Source organism: Poecile atricapillus, chromosome 3 (genome assembly GCF_030490865.1).
Source record: "Poecile atricapillus isolate bPoeAtr1 chromosome 3, bPoeAtr1.hap1, whole genome shotgun sequence".
NCBI classification, from domain to species: Eukaryota; Metazoa; Chordata; class Aves; order Passeriformes; family Paridae; genus Poecile; species Poecile atricapillus.
In genome coordinates this window covers 83723061-83751038 of record NC_081251.1, presented here as the reverse complement: position 1 = coordinate 83751038, position 27978 = coordinate 83723061, and the positions used below count along the sequence as shown (strand labels likewise).

Here is a 27978-nt window from a genome sequence, read left to right as displayed (position 1 = left end):
TTATTTGCAGTGTTTCTGGGCCTTGCTGACTGCCTCCAAAATTATAGAAGTTGGCCTGATGGTACAGAGATAACTGAAGTCAGACATTGCCCCCAATGCCCCCCCTCCTTCTCCACCAAGAAGGAAACTCCCTAGGCCAACTCTCAGAAGCCAGCAAAAAGAATGAGAAGAAAAATTGCATAACTGACTGTTATTTGCAATGGCCCTGTGCCTTCTAGCTACCCAGGCACTTTCTGAGTACTGCTGGTGTTAAAATATGTGTATTCCACTGGAATTCCCCATTCTTTAACTTTTTTATCCTCCATCACTTTTGTGCTTATAAGGGAAAAAGGCAGGTGTTGCCAACTGTCCCTTTGAAGACCAGTGGCACACTCATATTGATGACTCCCTCTCTCCTTCCTGAGGTAATGTTCATCCTGGAACGGTCAGGGTCTTGCCACTGTCACTGTGTTATCTCCCATGGGGGTGGGTGATCAGACCTGTAGCTCAGAGCAGCTGATACAAAGGTGTTGGGACCTCAACAGTGGTCCCACCACGACTACGAGTTCCAGCCTCTTCACTGAGCATTGTTATATATCACTTAGATCCCCATAACGTCCATCAGTCAGAGAACAGCTCCAGGATGCCTTTACTTGTTTTTATCACACTGACTTTCTCTTGTAAAGGGTGTCCCTCTTCACTGAACCACTGAGGAGTGACTCCCCAAGCTTTGTCAAGTCCTTTCTTATCCAGGAGGTGTTTGCATTGCTTTTATCTCACTATACATCTTGCTTACCTCATTACACATCCTTCTTGTATTATTCTACATCTTCCTTTCTAGATCATTAAAGCAATCAGCAGCACATGGCAGTGAAGATGGACTGCTGACCAGTGAGGGAGCCTTGCCAGGGAAGAATGTGAAATCAAGGATAAGTATTATCTGGTCTGGGTGCAAGCACATCTAGCTCCAGGATCAGGGAAATTCAGGAGTATTGTATAATCCAAGGGATCTCAAGATGCTAAAAATACAGACTTGCCAACAAAGGTGACAGTGCAGATTTGTGGAAGAGCCTGGATGATGAATGGACAGAAATCCCAACAACCCCAGATAGTTCCACTTCATAGATCTGCCAGCCTCTGCTTTTGACATCAGGGCTCTCCTAAGGGAATTTGAAAAACACACTATATCCCATTAATTCTTGCTGGAAAGCTCTTCTTCAGTTAGCTGACTCTTCTCCTTAGGTCAGTCTAGCAAAAAAAGCCCCTCCTTACTTGAGGATCTAAGATAGCAGCTCTTGGGTTCTGTGTCAGGACAGTATCCATGGGAAGGGAGAGTCTAAGAGAGCTTCTGTTAGAGCCCAGTACCGAGAAAATGGATGATAAAATGAGGGGACAGCCATCACATGGATAGGGAACCAATGGATTCTCACTCCAAGGTATCTGTTAAAGTCAGCTGCATGTAAGCACTTTCTTTGAAGTAAGTGCAAGCAGTTCACTGAGTAAGAATTCAGAAGCAAAATTGGGCAAGGCTTTATGGTACAAATATGACTGCAGTCAGAAAATACTCTCTTTTCCTTGAGATACAAACTCACCTCTGTTGGATGGGATGGGGAGGACAGCACTGGAAATGAGAGCAAGAATTGCACAACACACTGTGATAGAAACCAGGCTTGACTCCCAGCCAGTGTAAATTGGAAGTAAGTGCTATACTGGATCAGATCAAAAGTTGACATAGTTTGTTTTCCTAGCTTTAACAGCAACTGAAGAATACAAATTTGGCATTGACAGAGGGATCTTTTCCCTTCGAGCACCCTTTTAGCACCCGATGGCTTGCACTGCAGACACATCCAGAGATGGAGCTTTGGTTATACCACTGCATTTGACCATGAGAGGCTTCTTATCATCTGTTGTGGTGTTTGAGCCACTGAGATGGTTGTTTTCCACAATATCCTGCAGCATCGAGTTCCATGGGGTGATTATGTCCCCTGTGAAAGGGGATAACTGAGAGGTAGGAGGCCAAATGAATGTTTGCTGCCTGAACCATTACCCCCCCACACCCTTTATCTACATATACAGAATTAAAAACTATGAACCTTTAAATCACTTCTTATGAAGAAATCCCACAGCTGTATCACACAGAAAAAATGGGAAAGTCCAAGTTTGAAATGGGTTGTTGGTCATTCCACATGAGTAACATCTTCATGGGAATTTTGCTAACTAAATTTAATTGTGATGCAGCAGAAATGTTGTGCAAATAATGTTGCTGTGATACATGTGTTGCAAGTTATTACCAACACATAAAGGATCTGGGAAAGAAGAAACTGAAACTCAAAATGCTCTGTGACGCCAGAACACCTTCTGGTGAGTATCAGTTTGCAAACCACAATGTAAGTTTATGCCCACAATTTAACTGACCTCCTGAAAGCAAAGGTAAACAGGAATAGAAGGGCAGGCGTCTGCGGTTCTCTCTTTCCTCCAGAGAAATTCATTCTCCATCAGGCTATTTCATTGGCATTTTCTTAGCCCCTGAGCAATAGAAAACAATACCTAAAAAACAACTCTTAAGTGTGCAGGGAAAGGGACCTTTGAGACATGCTCAGCAGTTTTGAGGACAGACACACAGCTCCCAAACCTGACAAGGAAACCTGAGATCCACCATAAAAGCCACAGCCCAAAACAAAAAGATGGCTTAAGAAAGCAGTGTGAACTGAAAGACTGCAATGTTGTGGTGGGAAGTGTGTCAACCAAACTCTAAGTTTTCATGGCTGAGAAAAAAACCCCACATTTTCTGTCTCTTCCCAAAACTTGCAATCAAACATCAAACCCTTTGGTTTGGCAGAATTAACTAATTTATTTTCTTTAAATATGGTCTCAAAGTAGAAGATTGTCAAAACAAACTGAGGAAGCATGAGGTGTATCCACTGCCCCAAGTAAGGCAAAATGCTGTGCTTGAGGGCTGCCAAAGGAGAGCTAAGTTGGTTGCTTACACCTCATGGTAGGACCCCCGGGACTGAGGATGTGTAGTTTTCCCCACATTATAGAGGTTGGTGGTTCGAAATGCTGCTCTTAGAGGGAGAAATCTCCCTGAGCCATTTATCACTGCCTTTTGGCACACACCAATTATCTGCTGTGTAAGCTGTGACATATATTGGATCACAATTATACACCCCCTGCTCCTTCATCTTGTTAAATCTGTTAGCACCTGGGTCTGCAGGGTTGGAACAATGGCATTTAATGTGGGAAGAAAGGCAAGTACTAGGATTAAGCTGCCCTCCACCAGTAGATACTAAATAAACAAGAGCAATCACCAAGAAGGCTGTCTCAACTCCAGTGCTTGTTCCAGCTCAGCCTCTCCCGTACACAGACCCTATTTCTGCCGCAGTGCACATTTGTGTCCAAGGGACCAGTCTGTGTAAAGGGGGGTAGGGCTGCTCACATGTACTAAGGGCCATCTGGAGAGCTGCAGACCTTCTTGCTGCCTCCTTCCTGGGGCATGGACTCCATGAAGGCCCCTGGATATCACCCTCTAACTCTGAGGCTCTTGCAGGCAGGGATGCTGTCATCCTGCTGCTGCCAGACACTCAAATGTCAGAAACTTGCCTAGGATGCTCTTTAGGCTGCAACACGAGGGGAGAAGGGCAAATGGAGGAGGGGAACCTAGGGATGCATGATTCCCCTGGTAGAAGAGGCACTTTGTGACCCCAAATAGGCTATGCCAGGGGGAGTGAAGAGGATGTGTTTCAAGCTCAGTCAAACCAACAGACACAGCCACACAGCTTTAGTAAGCCACCATCAGCTTACTAAATTAAAGCTGTCAGCAGGCTTGGACCACCCATTGTAACAAGAGAGATGTGCTCAACACAAGTACCTCCCTGGCATTTTGAACTCACTGCGTGCTGCAACATCAAGGCCACCACACGGCTGGGCGTTGGTACGGGATAACATAGCCCAGCTCTCTGGGAGATGCAGTCCCAAACCTCACATCTGGTTTGGGAGAGGAAGTGAGCCTGGCCACTCTCCCTCACAGGGAAATTGGGCAGGGAGAAGAAATACAGCAAGCCTGAAGAGAGAGAGGAGTAGAGCTGGTGTGAGCCAGGGCTCCACCAGGGCCCATTTTCCCTCCTGGAATAAGGAGGCAGGTGGGGAAGGGATGTGCTCTATCCCCTGGCCCTGCAGTTTTCCATTTTGCATTCCCAGCCAGCATTAAAGATGGCAGAATGGGCTGTGCTCTGACAAATTGTGCCTGCTTATCAGTGGGGTCACATCAATCCCTGACACAATGGAGCCAGTAGCAAGTGTGAGGGAAGCCAGATGGTTGTAGAGGTGTCAGTCTAGCTGTGCTCTGTTTGTACACATACTACATTCACATTAACATACATCTCCACCCACACAGAACTGAACTGGAACCAAGATAATTTGGAATAACAAAGTGGGATTTCTCTATGACAAATCCAATCTTGAGATTCACCCTGTGGATGATCCTTATAAAAATCTCCCACCTTTTCAATTACCCTTTCCCCATCCCACTGCAGCCTGTAACTCCTCTGCTTGCCAGCACTGAAGTGGCTCAGTAGAACATCCTATTCTCCCACACGGGAACACTGGACCAGTTTGGTACTCCCAGGAGGCTTTGCCTGCAGCAGGTGCTACTCAGAGGTTGGTGAATAAGAGCCCAGGGAGAGCCTGGGAGGAGCTGCCAGCTGCAGCCTCACTCCATTAGCATGAGATGTACCAAAAGTTTCAGAGCTGGTCAGTGTCAGAAGGCAACTTCCTGATGCAGTTAAGATAGAGTTAAATTTAGACACATCTTGCCATTCTTCTGGGCAGTATGTTGCTAATTAAAAGACAGCCTGTATGTTTAGGATCAAGGACAGCAACACATACTTTGGTGGTAAAGAACATTTCTACGTGTCCTTGTGACACTGGTGGTTGGACCTACAGAACATGGTTGTGGCTACCAGTGAGTGAGTGAGAGATTTCCCTTGGACTCTTTTAGCTTATGTAGACACCTGGTCCCATTTAAAATCTTATTAAATTCAGAGAGGCAGGGCTGTCCCACAGGTTAGGAGCTGTAATGGAGCTCAAGAGTTTTCAGTTGTGCACTTGAATCAGCTGGATTCAAAGCCTGATGTTGGGAAAGCCACCTGACTTGTGGCTCCATTCACATCGTACAGGCCAGGGTGTGTTGAGCCTCCTGTGTTGTGGCTCCTGTGGCCTGAGAAATAAATCTTTGAGTTAGGGACTGACTGAAGTTTCAAGTATAGAGCAGAGCAAGTCTCTAGTCTCTCTTCCCTTCAAGACAGCTGTGATACAAATGGTCAGTCTTTAGAGGATTTTTTCCCCATCTTTGAATTAAATTTCAACTGGGCATCATTTTGTCTGTGGCCGATGAGCATTCCCGTAGGAAGTTTTGTGATCCCAGCAAGTGAATAGAATTCATGCTCTGACAGTAATTAAATGAGAGATCCACTTTTGGGTTGAAGAGACAACAGGTATTCTAGGGTGGTCCATCAAATGCAGAAACAGCACCATGCAAATGAAAAGACAGCTCAAACAAAGGATTTTACAATGAGACTCTTACAGCTAAGGCAATTGGGATCATTGGAGCTGGATCTAGTTCCCAGCCACAGCTTTGCAGCATGAGCTGAGGCTCTCAGCTTCCTCTTCTCTATGAAAGGAACAGTATTCCATCTGTTTTATATAGGAAGGCTGCACACAAATGTGAAGCTGTCTAACAGGCTGGATGAGCCTCCAGAAGAAGGAGCCACAGTTGACTACCCAGATGGCTGCCTGTGTTATCTCAAGAGACTGAAATTTCCCTTCTTCAAATCACGTGAAATTTCAAGAAAGCATTAAACCCAAAGGCAAATAATCTGTTTGAAAATGTACCATGAGTTAATCAAGAGTTCTACTCTGTAGAGTGAATATTTGGTGTATATTTCTTTGTATTTCCCTCCAACCTTCCTCTTTTATAATTTAAAGAGATTCAGAAAAAAACTAAAGGTATGTTTCAACACCATCTCCCTCAGGTTTGTGATCAAGTACCTTTTTCCCTCCTTCAGCTGTGACAGGAAGCTGATTGCTGAGAATCGCTAAAAAGAACGGATTAGCGCCTGCTGAACGTTGCCAGTTCCTAGGGCTGATCAAAAGCCCAGCGGTGCCCCTGACAGCTCCCCCCAGCCCTCTCTGGTGGCCACCCAGGTGTTCTCCCATTCCAGCCCTCAGATTTACAATCTGTCATGGCTCACAGCTGTGAGCTGGACTCAGAGAAGGCTGGCGCTCTGTGGTTGGAAAGACTAGACTTTGTTTCTGTGGGCTGCACCTTGCTTTCAAAAAAAATGCGAGTGTTCAGAAGAATGAACAAACCCTTGCAGTAAAGATTTCAAGTGGATGGGTCCCAAAGAATTGGATCTACTCTAAGCATGCAAACAGCTAGATGCAAGGTCACCAAGAGTCTCTTAGGTATTTCAGAGAATTCTCACTATCATTTGGAATGTCAGAATGGCCAGTTGTTTTGCATCTGCTCTAAACATATGAGTTTCTTTTCTACCACTAGTGAAGATTTGCTACATCACCATTTGGCCACTGGGAGGAACAATCCCTCATCTGCTCACTCCTCAGCCCTGGGACCATTCTCTAGAGTCCTCCTTAGTGCTGGTTCTTCAACACTAAAAGGTCAGACTACTGCCTGCTAATGGCTGTCAGTTTACAGGACTGATATGAGACCTGCTGTAGGGTTCCACTGACTTGATGGCAGGATGATGGGTCTTAAAATGCAAGAAAACAGATGCAAACATTGTTACATATATATTTTATGCTTCCCAGCTGGTTATATCCAGGCACAACATATCAGCTTCCCTGAGAAATCTCCAGAAAACCATGAGACCCCTACAAGCCTACAAGCTCCAGAAACTCCATTCTCATGCGGCTTTTCAAAGCACAGCTGGTGTATTCTTCTGCTTGTTGCCCAAGTCTCTCCCTGTTTAGCTTCTGAAGACTGGGAGATGTGCTGCCAGGCACTCAGCCTCGGACAGCAGCACAGGGGTGCAACACAGCCCTGCTTCAGCGTCATGCCAAGCTCTAGAGTCTGGGGAAACTGCCTGGGGAGAGGATGATCTTCTGTAGTTATTCTCCTCCCCTCCACCAAAATGCTGGGAAATGCATTAGCTCTTTCTGCACTTTTATCCCTCACACCAAGAAAATGAGTCACTAATGAAAATCATTTGACTTGTGAGTTCTCACTGCTCTTTGATATCAAAGTCCCTAAAACTACTCCACTAGCTCAGAGACACCGAAAGTGCTGGTTGTATAGCTTCTGCTCCTGAGATCCAAAAGCTTTGGGCTTCACAGCCAGTGCAGATTTCTGCTTTCCCTCTGGGCCAGCCACAGACTCTCTGGAGCAGTTTCACACACCAGCAGTCTTTGCTAGCTCCTAAGTTCATCAAGTTTTTCTTCTGCTGCCTGGAGTTCTAGAGGATCTGTCCATAGTATTTTTGATCTTTTTCTCCTGAGCAGATTCCTAGAATTCCTTAAATTAAGATGTCAGTTCAGAAATTGCAACAAACAATCTACCTTCTCCTTGTTTGTGGTGTTGGTGGTTCCTAAGGTGGGTGAATGCTGGGGCCACTTTTTCTGAGCTAAATAATTTTGTGATGTGATGGGATGATTTGGACACTACAGTGCCAAAATAGGAACTGTGCATGGAGTCAGCTATTTGCAGTGAGTAAGAACAGGAGAACTGGCTGTGTTGCACAAACCATGGATAGCTCCAGGTCCAAGGAGCTGGGAGCTGGAGAAACTTGGAGGAGCTTGGAGTCCTGCCTAATGGGGACGAGGGAGGCTTTGTGAGCAGAATCAAACACTGTTTTCAAAGAAGGGCTTCATAAACACACTTCTTGGCACATGGTCAATGAACAAGAGAAATTTCTTTTTCTTCCCAAGAATGTGTTCAGGATGGGATCTTGGAGCCTGATCTTTGAATAACTCTGGTGGGGAAGGCCATGCTGAATTCCTTCCCTGCTCTGCAGGGCCAAAGACACGGCAGGGTCCTCTCTGTGCAGGGCTGCAGTGGCTGAGGATGATCTTCCAGTTGCTTCTGTGGGGAGCCAACACAAAGATGTGGCAACATTCAGGATAAAGACCCTTTGCTCCTGTTCCCAGGAGTTTACTGGGAAGAGCATCAGGCCTCACAGATGCTCTGTCAAGGGCCTGAGACCACTCTTCACAATCTTACCAAAGGTCTTCAGAGAAGGATGCAGGCTCAAGTTACTCATTCAATGCCTGGAAATACTGCACATAGTGCAGCGAGGCCTCTCTGGGTAGCAGGTAGAGCATTTTGACTCTGGATACAGGCAAAATGAGAGCTACTCAGATCTTGTGCAGCCCTAGCAAAGTCCTAATTTCCCAGAGTTCAGAGCATCCTCTTTTCTGGTAGCCTTCCTGCAGCCAAAACATTTGGTACCATTGACAACCAGGGTTTTTACTTAATGAGGAACAACTGTCTTACCTCCCACAGGCCCTGTGAGGATTAATGAGTTAACTGCTTTGGAAATGTACAAGTGACTAATAATAATAGGAGTGGCACAAATATTTCACAATGAGCCGTCTGTCAGATTCAACCTTCTCATTTTTTTCCTTGAATGGCACTCACTATGAAGTTGCATTCTTGCATTCTTGCATTTGTTTGTTGATTTAATCAATGACAATATCTGGTCATCTCTTTTCCTGTGACTTGACAGCAAATACTTGAAATTCAGTCTGTGTTAGTGGGGGTGGCTCCTCACATGTAGAGGGTGTTGCTGATCTCCGAGCAGTTGAGCAAGTATGTTCTCTGAGAGGCAAATTACTGCAAAAATAATTCTATTTTGCCTATTTTGTGCAGTGGACTGAAATGTGATGGCTAGAAGTATCTTGAGCAGTAAAATACAGTTTCTGATGGGACTAAAAGTCATCCAAATGATTTGAACCCAAGTATTATGAGCAGCAAACAACAAACCTTGACTTCTGCCCCGTCACCTGTATTCTCCAAGGGACTGGACAGTGCTGCAAGTACATTCCTTTGCAGGATCTTTCTTTTCACCTGTTGCTCAACTTGAATTGCTCTTAGTGAGTGGTACTATATGAGGGCTTACTTTTAGGAGATAATCCTAAGCATTCTGATAGTACCAACAGGAGCATCTCCAGGGAAGCTGGGCACCTCATGGGATCAGCACTGCATAGCTGTGTCCAGCTGGAACAGTACCTTGCCTACCTTCCCTGATGTGAAGCCATATGTTGCTGTGGTGATGCTGGGATGTTATTTTTGTTTGAACAGCAATGCAATCAAAGTCATAAGAGGAGGACTAGTATGACTTTGTGGCCAGATCAGGCAGAGCAACTGCTGTCCTCAATTTTAGCAGCAAAGAGCACATTTGTGGGTATGTGGTCATTGCTTTCTCTGGAAAAGCCCTCCTCATCCTTGTTCATCTCCTCATGCCAATGCCACCTGTGCCCTGGCAAGAGGCCCTGTCCCAGAGCAAAGGCCAGTAGGTGACACCCCTTTTCTTGTTGACCTGGCAGGAGAGCAGCAGACTGAGCCCTGCCAGTAGCAAGGAGGAGGCAGGGAGTAGGTACTGGTACCAATTAGCAGCCTGAATGGGGTTATTACAGGACAAGCTCTGTTTAACTTAACTGCTAACAGGCTAGTTCTGTCATTTGGAAGAAATCACAGGCAAACAGACTTAATGGGGGCCCAGAAGAGTGGGGGCAGGGAGCACCATGGCTTCCCCTCCTCTTATGAGCACTGTATTTTGTAAAATACAAATGTAATTGTGATTTGAAACACATGCACAGCCGGATGGGGAGGAGGGCAGGAGGTTCACTGGTCAGCTCAAATCTATGGAGCAATCTGGTCCTGAAGAGCAGGGCTTTGCACATCTGTTTCACAGGCTCTTTTTGTCACCAGAGGATAACAGGAAGGCTTTCCTGCACTCCTGCCTGGGTCAGGGTGCTCAAACATCACCACCAGACAGACCTCCACCCAGGGGAAAGCTTCTGTACCTTTCCCTCTCCTTCAAGCCTGGCACTCTCATGTGCTGTCCCCAGCACATCCTGCTCCTCTGTGGAGACCCTGGGCCTGCTTCTGACCCCCCAGTGCAGTGCTGGTAGCTTGAAGCAGCCAAGCCTGACTCCTGCTCTGATTTGAGGCATGGCATTGTCTGATTGGGACTTGCAGTTCTCAGGCAGAAGCTGCATGAGCAGACAATGGATTGAAAACCCTACGTGCAGCTGGAGCTACTATCTGAACATTTCACCAACCAAGATGAATTCTCTCCCAAATGAAAGAGGGGAAGAGCAGGCAGAGCACTGTATTTTCCTTACCCACAGGACTCTGGCTCTTTCAAAGCACAGTACAGTGGCTGCAGAGGTCCATGGAGATGCCTGAAGAGATCAGGTGGATCTAGTGGGATCTTGAGCCCACACATCTTTTCTGGATTGGAAACACTGGCAGTGTCTGGTTTTATGAGGAAAAGGAATACCACTGGTATGTTAAATGGATGGTTGGGTGAGGTTCTGGAAAACTGAGGTCTGTTAATTCGGTAGGATTGCTCACTGTGTCAGTATTGTGCTGGCTGATATGAAGGAACTTTTAAAAGATGAAGAACAGCCTCTGCTTTCCTGAATTCTGTGTTTTGACCTCTAGGAAGCTGAGCATGAAGGAAGAAAGCAAGTTACACATCTGGTATATACAGATACTACCTATGAGTCCTAAATCACAGCAAAGTTTTGCCAGTCCCTCCTGCCCAAACTGGAGAGATTTCAATCCATGGCATCTCATGACAGCATCAGATGTGGAGAAAAAAAGCGAGAGATGGGTGAGCAAGAAAGCCCTTTCTTGGGAGGGAAGATGGGGAGGCAGCAGGGGCAACCTGCCACCAGGCAGTCAAACACAGTAAGCAGCAAACTTTGCCTGCCACACTTTGAATTGTATCTGTAATAAATTATTGTTTGTGTTAAAAATTCGAAGGTTATAACTAAGACAAATGTGTTTGCAATGACATAAAAATATGAAATGTAAAAGGCCTCTCCTTGCGGAGGGGGAGAACGGGATTCTCTCCGAAAAACCACTGATTGCCACCCACACCCAGATAACGAACTCAGGCAGGCCCATCAACTCGGACAAACAGACAGGACACGGATCATCAAAACGACAATGGAGCTGGCTCGGAGAAAATTACCTGCCTCCGGACCCGAGCAACGCCCTGCAGATTCCTGTAGGGAACAATCTGATCGACAAAAGAAAGACAAGCCCCAAAAGATAGGCCTTGCCAGACCTGAACATCCCGGTGTTGAAAAGCAATCATTGGAACACAAAGGGGAAGGCTCCGTCGAGATTTCCATCAGCACCAACCCCGGACCACATTGATAACTCAGAATTAAAATACATACAGAGTCTCTTTGCATATGAGGAGACTCTGTCCGGACTCAAGTCAGGTCTATTCTTCCAAGCCAGGAAATCTATTCACCGAACAGTCAAGAATACTCGGTGAATGGAGCCTGCTCGGAATTTTAGCCTGAGGACTTAAAAATCCTATAAAACCCCAAGCCTGAGAGCGCTCAAACGTGGATTTCGGAAACCTACACCTCGGGTGTAGGTCCTGTCCACCCAGCGCTGCGCTGACCATTTTTATTGTGGTTTTTCTCTCTGTTTTTTTTTTTTTTTCTATGTTGTTTATTAATAAAATTCTCTTTGATTTTATCCCAAATTTGCCTTTGCATTTATAACAGTATCCATGAGAGATCAGGGCTCCTGGCTTCTCCTCATTTCAACATTTAACAGGAGCAAGGCACCCTCTGCTTCCCACATAGGTCAAGATGTCACTGATCAACTGCATGCTCACAGTAACTTAGAGTGGAACTACAGTGCAGAATGTGGCCCTTCAGAGATTGCTAACTCCCACCTTATGCTGCTGGATTTCTATTTCTAAGCAGACACTTGATATGAGTATTTTTTGTTCAGCATCAGACAGGTATTTCTTCTGGAAGATGCTACAAGAGACAAGGGTTAATGTGATGTGTTAATTTAGTAAAGATTAGGAATTTGCAATTGAATAACATTATAGTATTAGAGAGAAAAGGGATTTGGCAGAGTTGGAGGAAGGGCGTAGCAGTGACTATGGGGCAGGAGCAAGATGGTCAGAGCTGTGGAGCCAGGACTAGGCTAGTGGGGAGGATGCAAAGGCAGGTCCAAAGGCAACAGTAAAGCTGTGCAGTTCTTGATGGTACCAGTACTGCAAAATCATGGCTCACAGTGCTACACCAAACACATCTCCAGAAGCAAAGTACTGGCTGTGTTAACAGAGCACACATGGCCTTCTCCTGAGCAGCATCCCTTTGTATGGCCTGGCCTTTTAAAATGTGCCAAACAGATTGAGTACAAGCAGCACACACATAATAAATGTGACACAACAATAAAAAAGAGCAACAATACCACACTCCCAAAAAATGTTGGAAATGCCGCAGAATTCATTGAAGATGCCCCAATGCTGCCTTAACCTCTATGACAGGAACTATTGTTTCTAAGCTAATAATGCCTGGTAATAAACAGTGGCATAACTCCAGGTCCCTGTTGGTCAGGGATAATGGGATCAGACTGAAGCAATGTAATCAGTAGCAGAGCTCAGCTTGGATTGCCAGGCTCTCTCTTTCTGACAGCAAATACCACTGCTGGAAAAAAAGAAGATGCCACCAAAGATAGGCACATAGCAGGTACGTACTTCCTCCTGCAGCCATTCCTCGAGGTGCTGGAGTTCAGAGCATCCTGGAAGAAATGAGATGGCAAAAGACCCTGAGGAATTTCACAGGCTTTGGACTTGCACCAGGAGTAGCACTGCCTCATAGAGGTTGGGTCAGTGAAGTTTACTTGGCTAAGCAAACACTGGAAGTCCATGCTGGGGTGGAGGGGGAGACCTTGTCCCTGCTAATCTGTGTGAATAATGGCCATGAGGTAAAGCACATGGAGCCACTGAATGGGAAGGCACTTCTTTTTTCCATTCCTCTGTGATATGCTGACACACCACATCTCTCTCAGATACATCTCTCCTGTCTGGATGTGGGAGCCTGGAAGAACTGCTGACTGAAATGGGATGGGACCAAATATCTCAGCACAGATACCATCTTTTAAACAAGCAACTGATAGAACACTCTGATATTGATATTATACAGAGTGGTCTGCTGTGCCAACAGCTTGTGGTACTCGCCATGGCAAAACTAGCCCTTGGACCAGGGCTTCCTTGCTTTGTGTGTGCCTTTACACATCTCTCTGGGAGTGGGCTGTGAGGGGAAGGAAGGAGTTAAAAAAGCCAATGCAGCCCTAACGACCCATCTGCCACCTCATCTCGTGACACGAATCATGCGATGGCGGGGGTTGGGAGGGCAGGGAACAGCTCCCTTTCTCTCCTGTTAGCTGAACCTCTGATTATCATTTCTGTGCAGCCGAGGAGGTGGCAAGCCATTGTATGTCAGCTGTGAGAGCTGCTGAAAGGGGACTTCTCTCCGTCTTAAAGGAAAAAGCCTTTCCTAAACCCTGCCTTCACAAAGAAGGAATTGCCCTCCTCCCAAGGAGCCTAGCCAACAGGAAAGGGCCCTCAAAGAGCTCCAGTCTACTCAACCATCGGAGCTCCAGCCCTGGGGGCACTGGGCTGATGTCTTTGACAGGGATGCCCCCCAGCAGGGAGCCAGCCTTCCCGGAGAGGCTGGTGACCAGCAGGGCCAATTAGCACCAACCTCAGTGTCAGGTTTTGTCTGATAGGGGCACTTGGCCATGAGGAACTGGTTGAAACTCCTCACCTCATTTCACACAGGCAACAACAATCAGATGGTAATAACCATGGGTCACTAGAAGGTGACCTCGAGGTGAAAGGCTCCATATCCCATTACTGGCTTACTTAGCTATCACACTAGCATGTCTTTCTAACGCTTTGAATCAGAGAATGGTATTCAAGCTCTTTGAGAAAGTTCCTGCTGGATGGTGTTTAGCATTGTGCATTTCCCAGCAGACATGCAGGAATGGTAATTAAAATCCTCCATGACCACCATGTACTGGGACCTTGCCATTAGAATTATGTGACTAGGCAGGAATGTATTGATTTCTTGTCTGAGCTGTGCATACTTGCAGCAGGCACCAGCTCTGATTTTTGTCCTGCTTTATTATATATGAATGTGTGTGTGCTCATCTCATGTTAGCCATTAAACTTCCCATTAGTATCTGCTGGTATTCTACAGCATGCAGAGAGGCCCTGAATAGTAAGTAGCATCCCTGCTCTGATCTCTGTCAGATCTAAATAGATTGCATCCCACAGCACCAACAATTTAGTCAGCTCATTTATCCCACTCAGGGATCATTAAATTCTTTCTGGCCATTTGTGTCATCTTCTTTTTCCATCATACTCTGTTTAGCTGGGGGAGGATTGGATGAAAATGGCTAAGGGCCCTTGTTCCTGAAGCATTTCCCATCACAGGATACATTTCCCCAAGTTGTGTGATATGCTGGCAGTTCCCTTGCCCTAGTTGCTGCTCCCTCATCACTATGTGTCTGCATCTCTGCCTGAGTTTTGGGCCTGATCAGGAAATCAGGGTTTTATTCACTCATCTGCCTTCCTTGGCAGCTGAATCATGCTGTCTCCTCTAGTAAGCACAACCTTTCCATGGCACTAGCAATATCTCTGGTGCAACCACCACACTCTACCAGCCATGAAGCAGATAGGCTTGTAGGGAGAACCAATTTCTTTTGATACAGTGATGTGTTTTGAAAAAAACTGGGAAAACTTACAGGCATAAAATCCTCCTTTTCAATTTTGAAACTCCTGGAAAGAACTGGCTGAGAACAAATGTTTTGAATTTGGTTTGGGTTTGGTAATCAACTGGGCAGTTTTAAAAAAATGTGGTTAGCACCTGTAAAAAGGTGAGGGATGAGAAGTAGTGAGAAGTAAGAAATACTGTGGAATAAAATAGTGCTTTTGTGGAGTTGATGAGCTTTGCCATCCAAAAGTACTGTGGACTCTAGCTCCCAGCTTCTTCTTTGAAGGTATTTTATAAATCTCCCTGAGGACCAGGTTGAGAAGCTAAAAGGCAATTTCTGTGGAGGAAGCCAGCTAGGTGCTTATGTCCCTCGACCAGTTGTCATCAATAATCTATCTGGGGCTGTTCTACTTGCTCAGCAGCACCCACAGTTCCCAGGAGGATGGTTGTTGCAGTGGGGAAACATACTACATGCTGCTGGCTGGGAAATGGGGTGTACAAATAAATGCACATATGTGTGTTCATCTGCATCCATGTCCAATCCACAAATGGTAGCTGCTTCCCATACTCAAGGAACCTTTCAAACATCTAGCATTCCCTACTTTTCTGGCTCTTCTACAACTGCCCCTGAAGACAAGTGCTCTGGAGACACTGAGGAAAAGGCAGCAATATTTTTTTTTTACTGCAGCATGGCAACCTAAGCAAAATGTGGTACTAAGGGTTTCCAAAACCAAGGCACATTGGGATGTAGTACATCATAACTCTCCGGGGTGATCTGGCTCCTTTTTGAAGAGCAGGAAGAGTAAGAAAGGGGAGTAGATTTAGGCAACAATAAAGAGCAATCCTGGAGGGATTTTCTACGTGGCCACTTACGAAGCTCTTAGCCTTTGTCTTTTACCTCTCCTTTTTGTCTGTAGGGGAGTGTGCCTCCAAAATAATCCTGAGAGTGAGGTGGCTCTGCAACTTGGTGTTCCATGGGTTAAACATTTCTTTCCTGTGAAGAGGAGTCTCTAGATATGTCTAAAACACTACAGTGTCACAGGAGTTCACCAGGAAAGGATGCAGGCCACTGGTCCCTTCATTTGCAGAGACGTGAATGGGCAGTATGACCCACACAGTTCTTCTGTGCAGGATGTGCTGTCAATCCAGACTCCATCATCCTCTGCTCTGGTTTGCTCAGATGGTTTGAGGGTGTGCAATGAGAACTGTCAGAACAGAGTCTCTTAAGTTTCTGCTTTACTGGGAGTCACCTGAGCTTCTTTAATAAGGGTCTCCTAGTGATTCAAGGCTGACACATCATGAACTGGCAGAGATGATTTTGAAGTTGCTGCAGGGTACTGCGTAGGGTACTGTGACAAATGGAAGCACAGCTTGCTCCCGCAATTACAGATTCATGACTCATATAATAATTTAGGTAGGCACTTCTAGGGGTCATCTGGTCCAAGCCTTTGCTCAAAGCATGGCAAATCTTTATGTTAGATCCACCTTCAGAGCTAGATCTAGTTGCTCAGGGCTTTGTCCAGTTGAAGATCTCCAGGGCTGGACATTACACAATCTCTGGACAGCATGTTCCAGTGTTTGACCACCCTCATTGTGCAAAAATGTTTCCTAATATCTAATTATATTTTCTCTTGCTACAACTTGTTCTGTTGCTTCTTGTTCTTCTGCTGTACACCTTCAGAAAAGTCTCAATTTTCTATATAATTTCTAATTAGGTATTTGAAGAGATAATGTCTGGGAACAGAAAAGCACTTTTGGCTTTTTTTCCATGTGAAGAGGAGTCCAGGAGAAGCAGTATCAGAGTATCCAACCTTGAAATGTTTTCATGCTGCTCAGAGATGCACCTGCCACTGAGATCAGAACAAGCCAAATGATTATGTTACATGTTATGTGGAGTAAAAATTATTCTCAGGAAAAAGGTATGATCTGATCTATCCTGGAGGATTGAGTTACTTGGATAGTCCAATGCCTTTTCCTGGTCTGTGAATAAGGGAAGGCAAGGTAGGGAGGAAAGGCAGCTCTGGGGAAGTCAGTGATACAGGATGGGAGGAGTTGATAAAGAAAAGAATCAGAAATCCATGTCTTTTAAACACTACTCTTCTGAACAGGTATTCCTGTGCTGGATGTGCAGCCTATCCATGCTTTTGGGGGTGCCACCATACACAAGCTGAATGGTTTCTCTTCTGCCGGGCACAACAGCCTTTTTTGTCTAGCAATGACTGAATATTTTATGTTGCTGTTTACCCAGGGGTTCTGAAGATTCCCAGGGTAGTTCTGAAAAAGCTGAAAGAGGGGGCCAAAGTGTCTTGTCATGTCTGGGAACTTGTACAAGCAACATAGGAGGGGACAAGTTTGTCAAAGCTAGAAAGAATATTGTGTGGTAATATGTGCTTTTTCATAGTGGTGACTCTCCTCCAGCTATAACAGTTTCACAAGGAATCAGAAGCGAAGGAGGAAGCCCAAGGGGGACTGTGAGCCTTCCAAACAGCCCAGGTGATCTGTGTTATGTAGTTAAGGGCTGGCATTGCATTGAGGGGGCTCACTTCTTGACTGGTGTAAATCATCACAGCCTCTCTGGAGGCTTTGGAACTGTGCTGGCTTATCCTAACTGAGAAAGGGGCCCATGATATCCATGCTCAGACTGCATGATGTAGGTTTGTCCTCTTCACATGTAATAGGTATCCTAGGAGTCTAGGACAATACGGATTACACTAAGGAATTTCTAGCTGGTGAGTGGATGAGCTCACCTAAATTAAAACAAGTCCTGTATGTCCTGCCTAAAAATCAGTAGCACTCTAGCTGGATACTGCCAGGCTCACTGCCCTAGGAGAGCAGTAGCTATCTGTACTCTGGCTAGGCTAGGGAGCCAAGCAACAGCATTTGATGGGATGAAAAAGTATCTTCTTTCTTGGGAGGCTTTTCTCACAGTATTGAGGCCTATCTGTTATGAGGAAGAAAAACTGCTATGGAAAAACAATAGTGTCCAAAAAATCTTGAATTCAACTTTACACAAAATGAGGGGCTCATAAACCTTGGCTTTACTTTAGAGTCAATGAAAAGATATGAACATCCAGAGGAATACTCAGGTCAACTAAAATCTGTCTTGCTTTTTGTAGAGGTGTGTGTTTGCTCCTATGACAGGGAGGGGAGAAGGTGCTTACTAGAGCTCTGTACCCCAGGCACAGTATCCCAGTAAAATCGCATGGGAGGAGCATTCCCTAGTAGAGGTCAGCTGGCATGACAGTGCCTGAGTTTTGCAGGAAGGCCAGAGCTCCAGCCTCCATGTCAGAGTGAAGGAGACCAGACAGTAATGAAAAGATCATGACTGTAAAATTAGCATGGAGTGGATACTCCTGACATAGTGTGTTGGAATGTTGGCAAAATCTCAAGGAAAAATTAGAATGGAAAGAAAACTTAGAGAAAAAGACCATGAGAATAAGCAGAAGACTAGAGCAGAGCACTGGTAAACGTTTGGACTAGAACAATGGCTGGAACATGGGTGGACTATAGAAGGATTTAGGCCAAGCTCTGACTTGCAAACAAAAATCATGTTTGGATTTGACCCTGTTGATTGTCATGGGTGCTGCTGAGTTTACAGTTTTCCTCACTGAGGAAGGAACATGTAGCGATGAGAGCAGTGGGGTCAGGGGTGCCTTTACACTTCTGGCTTGGCAGATTTTCCTCTCTGTGGACTTTTCTCAGCCTCTGGGAAAGTCCATTGTTGCTACAGCCTCATTTACTGTAGTTTTCCTCCTAATTCTCATTCATGCTCAGAAGGGTGCAAAATTTGCAGTCAATCAGAGGGACTTTGACAGTGGAGTTTTTCAAAGATAATTAAAACCTGGAATTGCCTACATGTTTATTTTTATTTTTATGAAATATGCTGGGATTAGTCCAGATTGTCTATCAGGAATGGTTTCTACTGCTTTTCTTCACTTTAATGGCACCAGTTCTTTTTCCCCCTCAGATTCTTCCGTTTGCTGCAAAATATATTAGGAGAGAGAATTCCCTTCCATGCCATTTGCTCTCTCAGGGTTTCCAGAGCATAAACATTATTCATACTAATCCTTCTTCTCCTTAGTCCAGATTATTGATACCAAACCTTCTTCTCCTTAGTCCAGCTACTGTTAAAAAAATGTTATTTTATTATAACACCTTTGCATTAAATAGGAATGTTCAAAGCCAGTTCTCAGGTGCTGTAAACACACTCCTGATTTGGGGCAGTCAGCAGGTTCAGCAGCACATTTGCAAGCAACAGCATTTGATGGGAAGCTCCCATTGTTCACACCGAGGTCTCCTGCACAGCTGTGGAGCAAAAGCCTGGCACAGATGCACTACAGCATGTGGCAAGCTGCAGCACCTGACACCAGCAGAGTGGTCTGAGGCTTTGCACTGTGACTGCAAACCTACCTGTAGAAAAATGTGACAGGGTGAAACAGAGACTGGTCAGGGCAGAGAAGTTCAATGGTGATAGTGGTAAGGTTAACTCAGGGGAGGGGAGACTGTGGAAGAGGTGAAGACTTATGGAGTACTAAAAGGGAGCTAAGAGAACATGTGACAGTCAGATATGGCAATTATAAAACAAAAATGATAAGTTGGGAGGGACCAGACTGACAATCAGTTTGGGAGATGTGGGGGATCCTTCACTGGTTTCAAGAAGGAATGTCTTGGTCAAAGTGAAAGAGAAGAAAGGACAATGAAAAGAGGTGAAAGAAGAAGAAAGAGGAGGATGAAAGAAAGATTTTGTTCAGTGTTGCAAAGGCCTGGGGCAGATCCACTGGGAGAGAAGAGGGAGAGGTATATAAGTAAGAGGAGAAGGAAAAGTGAACAAGAGATTGGTAAGTATAGGCTGTTGACCACAGTGCAGTCATAGCTATGGCTGCAGTGAAGCATGGGTGCATCCAGGGTAGATTTAAATTGCTGGTATTTCCATGTGAGTAGTACCACACCATTATTCAATGGTGTGGCTGCGGCAGCAAGGGGTGTCAACAGTCCTGAAGACAGGCAAATTAGCTTTATAAGCTGCAAAAATAATTTTTGGGAAGAGAAACCAACTTCATGAGTTGCTGCACAGGGGGGCAGCAACAGAACACAATCACAGCGCAGATTTTTTTTCTGCTCAGAGTGGATGAAATACAGGTCTTCATTCCCCTCTTTTGTCTTCCATGGGCCCTGTCCCTTCTAACCAGCAGCTACTCTTTCCCAGTGCAGGACCAGTATCTGCAGGACCAGTATCCACCTGGGGTACCATTGCTTTCAAGGGCTTCCAGGTGGTCCAGGAATGACAGCTCTTTGCCTGCAGTGACCCCAGGCTTCAGCACTTGTGGAGCAAAGGGGCTGTAATAACTTCTCCCTCCTCAATGAAAATTAAATGCAAGAGCCCTTCATGCCCTCTCTACATGCAAAGTTCTGGCCTATTAACTGGGATGAAGGGATACAGGGTTTTAAAGCAGGGGAGAAACATATCTTTGTGTCTGCTTGCAACTTTGTAAGAGGAAATGTTACCATGGCAATGGGTGGTCTTTACTAAGAAGTGGAGTGAGCTACAAGTCTTAGTGTGAGAAGGAGGGAGTGATGCTAAAGTGGGACAGCTTGAAAGTCTTGTGGGAAGGGAGAGAAGGGGCGGACTGTAGTGCAGGGCAGAGAAGTGGTGTTCAGAGAACCACCTTTGTCAAAATGGCTGTGATAGCAAGCCTGACATCTGGCATGGCTGCCCCACAATGCAGGCTCTCTATTGAACTGCTATAAGATGGGCACCTCTAAACTGAGCCCACGTATTTCTACTGAGGTCATCACCCGTGTCAAAAGAGAAGGCACTGCAATTAGCCCCGAGGCCTCCTGCTTGACCGAAAGCCCCCACCTGGATGCGCCCATTCTGCTCTCCCCCCTCCCCACCCCTGAGACTTCTGGTGTTTCAGCAGAAACACACTGCGTGGCCACCAGAGACTAGTCAGCTGGCAGTGCAGGCCTGCTGCCTGGTTCGGAGCCAGAAAGGTACTCCATCCCCACAGATAACTACCATTGACTACCCAGTACGGCACGGGAAAGCTCTCCTCCCCATTTCTCACACGATGCCTATGGGAAAGGAGTTTCCTTGGTCTCCTGTTTTCAGTAAGGGGAGGGGCTGAGTAGTCAGGGCTGTGCGTGCCTGAAACACTCAGACGACTGTGCGGGAGGTTGGGAGGAGAGGGAACAAAGAGCAGGGGCTGACTGCGCGGCACCACTAGCCTTCTCCCCACCTCTGCCCCTGCAGCCTGGGGCGGGCCATGTCCCTTCAATTCCAGGCCACCGCTTGCCCCAGCGCCTCTGCCCTCGGCAGCTGTGCGGCTCCGCAGGCTGGACGGACGCGGGCAGCGTTGCAAAGAGCGCCGGGGCCCCCGGCTCCTGCCCAGGTCGCGGAGGGCGCGGCGGTCCCTGGCGGCCGCGGCGCGGTACCTTTGCCGAGGGGCAGCGCTGAGCCCCGGCCCGGCCCGGCTCCAGGCCGGGGTAGGGGCCGTGCCTGCGGCCCGCACGGAGCCCCTGCAGCCGGCAGGTGGCAGGGCAGCCCCGCGCCTCGGCCCGGCCCGGCCCGGCCCGGCTCGGCCCGGCCGCCCAGCCCGCTGCGGAGCTTCCCGGGCGCGGAAAAGCCTTTGTGTTCCCCACGCCGGCAGAGCACAGCGCCTGCCCCCGGCAGCAAGAGCGGCCGCGGAGAGGAGGCTCCCGCTCCCGGGGGACACCAGTTTCCCATGTGGGAGTGGAGCTGCGGCTGCTGCTCGGTCCTATCCACGGCTGCTGTAGGGTGTGATGGGCGTTTATTATTATTATTATTAATGGCAGCTCGTTCGCGCTGAGGTTATATTAAAGCCCCATTGTGCGAGGCTCCGCACAAAGCGGTCGGAGACAGTCTGTACCCGGGAACGGGCAGTCAGAACAGAGAAACGCAGCAGAGAGGGTAGGCAGGAAGAAACGCCGCTGAAGGAGGGTAAGCATTTTTTACCCTGCTTCATCCAACAGGCCAGGGGCAGAAAATGGGGTTTGTAGGCTGCCACGGGCCTTCTCATCCTTTGGACCTTACAGTCCTCTTGTGCAAGTGGAATAAATAACCTGTGGCTGCCTAGTTTTTGGCGGCTCAGCATTTGTAAGTGCTGACCCCTTATAGATTTAGTTTACCCCTTGGTTAAAGCTAAACCTGCCTTCTCTTTCCATAGCTATTTAACAGAGGTACGGGCAGCTGAGAGCTCATGCCAGCGTGCTGGGTGTCGTGAAGGTAATTATTAATCCCGGGGGCTCCTGGCCAGCCCTGCTCCCTGCCCTGCCGGCATCAAGGGATCGCTGCCCACCTGCCTGCCGAGACTCGCCCTCCCGAGGCCAGGCTCGGCTCAGGCCAGGGCGGGCAGCCCCACAGGCAGCAGCTCACTAGGCTGCCTGCCAAGGGGAGAGGAGGACCACTCCAAGCAGCTGAACTTTTCACTCCAGTTCACAGACGGATTTCCAGAGATGCTTGAGAGAGGGGAGGGGATAGGAAGCAAGAGTTGTAGGGGGAGCAGCCTGGCCTTTTTCAATTCAGCTACAGAGTTAGTTAACAAAGTTACAGGTTCTCAGTCTCTTTTTCTCTTTCTTGCCAGCTCTTTTTTTTTTTTTAAATTTTTTTTTTTTTCTTTTTCTCCTTCCTCAATATAAATACCCTGGGGCGGTTTCTTTTCTTTTTGGTATGAATGTGATGATCTTTCAGGGCTGTGATTGGCTCCGCGGCTTGTCATCGGGGACACACCTCCTGGCGTGGGGCCATCGCCTCCCCCTCTTGTGAAAGCTCCTTGTAACAAATGAGCGCAATTACATCAGTTACTCACTAGAGCACAGACCTGCTTTAAATTTTGGCCTCTCGGAGACAGCGAGAAGCTGAAGGACTAGAAAATGCAGTTTGAAAGGCCTGTAACACTATGAACCATACAAGTCTCTTCCCTTCTTAGGAATTAAGGTTCCCAGCCACACGTGAGGAGTGAATATCTGTACTAGTAATGTACTGTACTAGTAATGGAAATGGCTACCTGTTAGGACAACAGATCTGCTGTACCTGAGAAGGATTTCTGCTTTTCCAAAGCCTTGCCCACTAAAAAATATCATATCAGGTCCCTTTTGAACTGAGATTTGGTGTAAATTAATCATAAAATACCACACTTTCAGGGGCACCAAAAACTAAGAGCTTAGGGTGAGAGCTGCATGGGCTGAGGGTGACCCCTTAAAAAGAGCAGAGCCAACCAAACAAAGGCATCTATGTGTCAAAAGAAAATGCATTTCACCCAGCAGCAAGATCCTAGAAGACAGATAGGACCTAGTGTGGGAAGAAAGTGACCCTGAAGAGCAGCATTCCTGTCCAGGTGCAGCAGGAGGCTGATGCATTTCTGACAGATCAGGAGAGAAGCGTGCAGTGCTCTTGTGAGCTTATTCCAGAAAGGACTGAGTGCTGTGGTCAGAGCATCTTTGCTGTGCTCCAGGGGCCCAGATCCTCTACTGAGGTAAATAGGTGTAGCATGAAGGAAGCCAGTGCTCTCGCAGCCAAAAACCTATGCCATGTTGGCATGGCAGAGGTTGGCTGATAAGGAGAAAAGTTTCTGCACAGGAAAGAAAGGAAGCAGTGCTCTGAGTGTAGGAGAGGACTCACGTCTTATACCCTTTTGTCCTGTAGGGATGTGACCCTGATGTGTGGCACAGATGCTGCTGCAGCTTGGTGAGTTGGAAGGATGTATATGAGGTGTAGGAGAATGTAAACCATGCATCTGGCTGGGAGGGCCGAATCCTCAGGTACAGATGTTTGCAGAGTGTCAGAACTGCTTTTCTGACATGGGACAGACCCAAGCTTTTTTAAATGTATTTTGGAAAAATTATGCAAGGAGAGACATTTACACCCTTGTCCCCTCCAGCTATTCTCTAGCATGCAGATGTTTGCTCAGACCAGATCCAACCCTGCATCTGGATCAGGCAGTGCAAAACTTGAACTGACTCTCACATTGTTTGTTCAGTGGACTGAATATGATTGTAGCCTTTTATCCCTGTCTGTCCCTTTCAACTCTCTGCCCTCTGTGAAAATAAAAATAACCTTCTGCTTTCTATCCTGTATTAGAGAAACTTCTTCCTGAAAATGTCATGAAAACTGATGTGCCCCTATGAAAAATGTGGATTTTGATGATTCAGCATTTTCCCATAGAAGATAAAACTCCTTTGTTCCTCTGACCAGCTCCCAGCAAATGGCTCAAAAGCGTATGTTTCATGTTTCCTCCCAGGAACCTGTTCCTGAAGCTGCTGTGAAACTTCCTAGGTTGTGGCCCACTCGGTAGGTGTCATTGGATCAGACAGTCTAAAAGCTAGCAGAGTTATTTGTTCTTACAGACCTGAAAACATGAAAAATAGTACCTATGTTTTCTGTGGTATAGGGTGTTCTCTGATTGCATGAGCTTCAGTGGGACCTGGGTGCTGCCTGATTTTGGGAAGAGTTCTCAGTACAAGTGGCTCCGCCCTGTCTCTGAGCTGAAGCTGTGGAAAGGAAGGAGCAATGTATCACAGGATCCAAACTGGAGGCATGAAAAGGGACAGCAGGCTTCCACTTCTGAAGGATACTTCTGAAAATACTTGAGATTTGGGTATCTGAAACGGAGAATACCCTTACTGAGATGTGAGAGCTGCAGGGACCTAACACCTTTGCAAGAGATGCCTGTCTACACCAAGGACCAGGGAATTGAGACACAGAGGACAGTGTTTAAGATATGAAGCTGGATTTCTGGAACAGGAGGAGCAGGCAGAACAGAAGGAGGTTGGTACTGGGACAGATGTGTTAGCAGGCCACAAGTACTTCCATGTTCCCAGATGTCATATCCAACTTCATGCTGACCTCTGGCCCAGAGTGAGAATGAGGACTCAAAGGATATTTGATCATTTCCCTTTTCTGTACGCAACTGCGAAGCCACCTTTCTTTTCAGGTGGATCAAGCTTTTATCCTTACTGCTATTACCATGCCTAACATTCCCTTCAAGAAACATTAAGGAATTTCACCATTTTTGTGGTGAAATTCCTTAATGAGTCTGAAATTCAGAGATGGCTGGAGCAAAATAATAATGCTAGCCATAATAATAAATAACAGCCCCATTTGCTTTAATTTGCATCTCACAAAACAACAACCCAGTCCAAATTCTCATCTGCTGTGGAGATAAAGAGTGTGATTTACTCGTCAGCAATGGAGAAGAGACACACGACAAGACAGTAACCTCTGGCCATAAACAAACTGGAGTGGCTTTGCCTTTTAACAGGCTCCCTTCTCGTCTCCTATGGAGTGCTACTTTCTGCCTTATGTAACCCTCTGGACAACTCCACTGACCTATATTGTTTTAATAAATTTGAGCAGTTTGAGCTAAAGACCCTTCAATTTTCTGATGCTGTTCCCACTTCACAGGGCTCCCTTTCTTGCTCTGCTCTGCAAGGTTCCATAGCTAGTATCCTGGGAGAAGCTAAATAAACAGCTTCCAAGTTCCAACCCATATGTGTCAAACTTCCTTTTGAATGTTAGCCTTGGAGGTGAGAAGGAAAAACTGAGTTGACTAGGAAAATGTATAAGCTTTCAGAAACAGTTTTTTATTACCTTCCTTATCACCCCTTTAAGGTCATAAAGATTATGCCAAAGAAGCTATTAAGTTTTCCAGGATTGCAAAATATTTTATCAATGATAGAGATGAAGCATGCCGTTCCGCTTTTCAATTTTTTGCTTTATATTTCCTTTTATGTTTGGGGATTTGATCTTAATCTTCTGTCCGTACCTTTCTGTTTCCGTCCGGATTGGAGGCATGGTTAATTGTTTCTTGTAGCCAGAAGCCTGCACTGAATTGCAAACAGAAGACCTCTCAGGCATTCAAAAAAAAAGAAAAAAAGAGTGAACCTGGAAACTAAAAATGTGAACACCATGATTCCTTAACAGGCTGAGCTTCAGATTTTTCTCTCTGTCATGGCTCTTGAGATGTATATAAAATTTCTGAACAGCAATGACTGACAGCAGTGTTCCAGCAGTGACAGCAAACTGCCTTCTCTACTCGGGTTAATTTAGGAGTTGGATATATTCTCCCACCTAAAATCATCTGTGAAAACTCGACTCCAGAACATCTCTAGCAGCTAAATACTGGAGTCTGGGCTGAAAGGGCTGCACACTAGTCTCCACCAGGTTACCCTAGGGATGAAATAGGGATCAAATGTCGTATGATGCTGTCTGAGATTCTGTTCCTCACATGCCACAGTGAGGAGCAGATTAGTGTCCTGCTCATAATGCATCCCCTCCAAATCCCTCACTGAAGAAGGATATCCAGAGCTTTGGAGAAATGCTGAAAAGACGCTCATGAGAGGCCCAATTCTTCATACTGAACTGGAAAATGTTACGAGTGGATTGCAAAGCTCTACTGAATATCGAGTTAATCCAAGATTTACGTGCCCTAAGCCTCCAGAAATTAGGCTGTGGTGGGCTTTAGTTAAAGTAGTGTTAGCTAACCTTATAAGAAAACCTGTTTTCCTTCCCTGTACAGCCTTTCAGATAGGCCTTGTTTTCCTGAAGGAACAGATCCTCAGCTGGCATAACACAGATTCATCTCCCTGAAGCCAGTGAAGCTGGAGGTTAGGAGCATCTGACCCCAAAACAATTCCTCTTAATGGTGACATGTTTGTTGCCACCAGGCAAGATGACAGACCGAGTGCTGGTGATGGAAGAGTAGTGGACAGGCTACTGGCTCAAAGATTGTCCATTTTTGTCTCCCATGGCATTTAGTACAAAGAGAGGCAGAAGCAGGAAGATGAGACTCTTCAATGAAGTTGGCATGAAGAAGAGGCAAGTCTTGCTCAAGCTGCGTTAGAGTGGAAAATCTTTTATCAGGAAGTACCAAGTATAAATCACAAAGATACTGCTTGGTTGAGACCAATTCTGAAAGAAGACAGTAGCCAATTAATTAATGCCAACTGACAATAAAACAGAAGAGTATCACAACCTTTTAGAACAGCATGTGTCAGCCTTTTTCACAGTGTACCACAGGGAGGGGCTGCCCCTTTCCCACTTGATTAGACTACTTTCCTAGGGTGGGCAAAGAGGCCAGGAGTGCAGGATCTTCAGGGTGGTGTTTCAGGTGCCTTTCCAATCCAAGCAGGCATATCAGCATCAATTTTGTGCTCTGTTCATGTTGACTAGGGTCTTCCTCCAGTCTCACAACCAGTATAGAAAGACTTCCTTTGTGATTGTAACAAGAAAAACAGGCTGGGTGGAAGAGGATAAAAAAACCCAAGTGGACATGACTGCTCTGACAGCTGTCTGGGGAATACTTGTAATTCCCAGGTGGAAACTTTGTCTCTGAGGCAGCGATTTGTGGTGCTGAAGCCACCCACAGTCTCCTAGTGGCAGCTTAAGGTAGGCTGGTCACTGTGTAGGAAATGCAAGTTCCATCCTGCATCCATTCTTAACATCCGTTGTAGATGACTTATGATAACAATGGTGGACTTTTAAAAAATTGAAGAATTATAAGTTCAATATATTTCATCTCTTTTGAAATAGAGCTATTTAAATGTGGAACAATGGCCATCTGTATTTGGATGCTTATTATATTTGATAAAAAGTATCTCTTTGTCTTAATTATATTTTTAAATATCGAGTTACACATGTTTCCTGCCAAAACATTTCAGAAAGTTGGACCAAAACACTGCCTAAGCACCTGGAACAAAAACTTGATAAATGATAAATCAACTTTTGAGACCAATTTCTCTTCCATGAGTAGATGATGACTAGTTATTCCATTTTAGTTTATTCAATAACTTAAATTCAGTGACTTGCTTGTTCAAACTTAAGAAACTTAATGAAGTTGGAAAAAAAACAGGCAAGCTTGTTTTTCTTCTCTGACCTATGAGGAAAAGTGAGGATGAGCAAACAAGATGCAGAAGATCTACAATGCTGGGATATATGGTATCCTTGAACAACCTGTTTAACTCACTAGACACTGATACAACTTCTTTGTTTAATATTAATTTTTATTTTGTGTTTTGCAATTAAGGTGGTTTATATAAACAATAGAGTTTAATATAAATGTTTTTAGAGATTTTTTTTAATGGATTCAAATTCATTCCAGTTACAGCCTGATATGAATCAATTCTAAAGATAAAGTCATCCTATAACAAATTAAAAATACATAATTCACCATTTCCCAGTATAGAAGATTGTAATAATCGAGA

General features: G+C 45.8%; 1 long non-coding RNA gene across 1 annotated transcript; it reads left to right on the top strand.

Moving 5' to 3' along the window:
* The first annotated feature begins 21432 nt into the window (after positions 1-21432).
* On the top strand, positions 21433-27327 carry LOC131578181 (uncharacterized). Its single transcript, XR_009277402.1, has 3 exons — positions 21433-21718; positions 23858-24067; positions 24168-27327. It is a non-coding gene; the product is annotated as an uncharacterized LOC131578181 (long non-coding RNA).
* The last annotated feature ends 651 nt before the right edge of the window (positions 27328-27978 follow it).